This window comes from Centropristis striata, chromosome 22 (assembly GCF_030273125.1).
Source record: "Centropristis striata isolate RG_2023a ecotype Rhode Island chromosome 22, C.striata_1.0, whole genome shotgun sequence".
Lineage (NCBI taxonomy): Eukaryota > Metazoa > Chordata > Actinopteri > Perciformes > Serranidae > Centropristis > Centropristis striata.
Genome location: NC_081538.1, coordinates 32,071,331 through 32,072,414, shown reverse-complemented (window position 1 = coordinate 32,072,414; position 1,084 = coordinate 32,071,331).

The following is a 1,084-nucleotide window of genomic DNA, read 5'->3' as shown; positions in this document are numbered from 1 at the left end:
ACACAAACTTTATGACACGCCCTGTTTACACAGAGCTGAGGGGAGAGGACAGGAGAGGCTGTTTACACAGAGCTGAGGGGAGAGGACAGGAGAGGCTGTTTACACAGAGCAGAGAGGAGAGGACAGGAGAGGCTGTTTACACAGAGCAGAGAGGAGAGGACAGGAGAGGATGTTTACACAGAGCTGAGAGGAGAGGACAGGAGAGGCTGGAAACATGATGATACTGAGAATATGTAGAATATGTGGAGGAAACTGTTTTTTAGTAATTTTAGGTCCTTTTTTATTAATTCAGTGTCTTTTTTAGTCATTTTAAATATTTTTTGGGCCATTTTGTGTTCTTTTTGTAACATTTGCGACACTTTTAGATACGTGTTTATAAATAAATTAAATTTCATTCACATTTTTAAAACATAATTTTAAAAAAAAAATCAACTTTTGTTTTGATTTCTGTCATTCTAACTGTGGTTTGTTGGTTTGTTGTTTGATTGATATGATGGATTAAGTATTATTAAGATTAATATTAATGAATAATTATAATCATTAATGAATTAAATTATTAATATTTTAGATTATGTAATTATATTAAATTAATTATGATTAATTATTAAATAATTAAATAATTATTATAATTAAATTAATTAATAAGTATAATTAATTAAATTTTAATAATTAAATTATTTAGATGATTAAGTAATTATATTATGTTAAATTTTTAATATTAAATTATTAATTAAATTATTAAATTATTAAATATTAATAATTAATTATTAAATTATTAAATTATTAAATTATTATATTCTTAAATAATTAATATTAAATTCTTAAATAATTAAATTATAAATGTATTATATAATTAATAATTAATTATTAATTAATTAAATAATTAAATTATTAATTATTAATTATTTAAATTATTAATTATTAAATAATTAAATTATTAATCATTTAATTATTAAATTATGTAAATTATTAAATATTATATAATTATCAATAATTAAATATAAATTATTAATTATTAAATTATTAAATTATTAAATTAATAATTAATCTAAATAATTAATATTAAATTATTAAATTATAATTA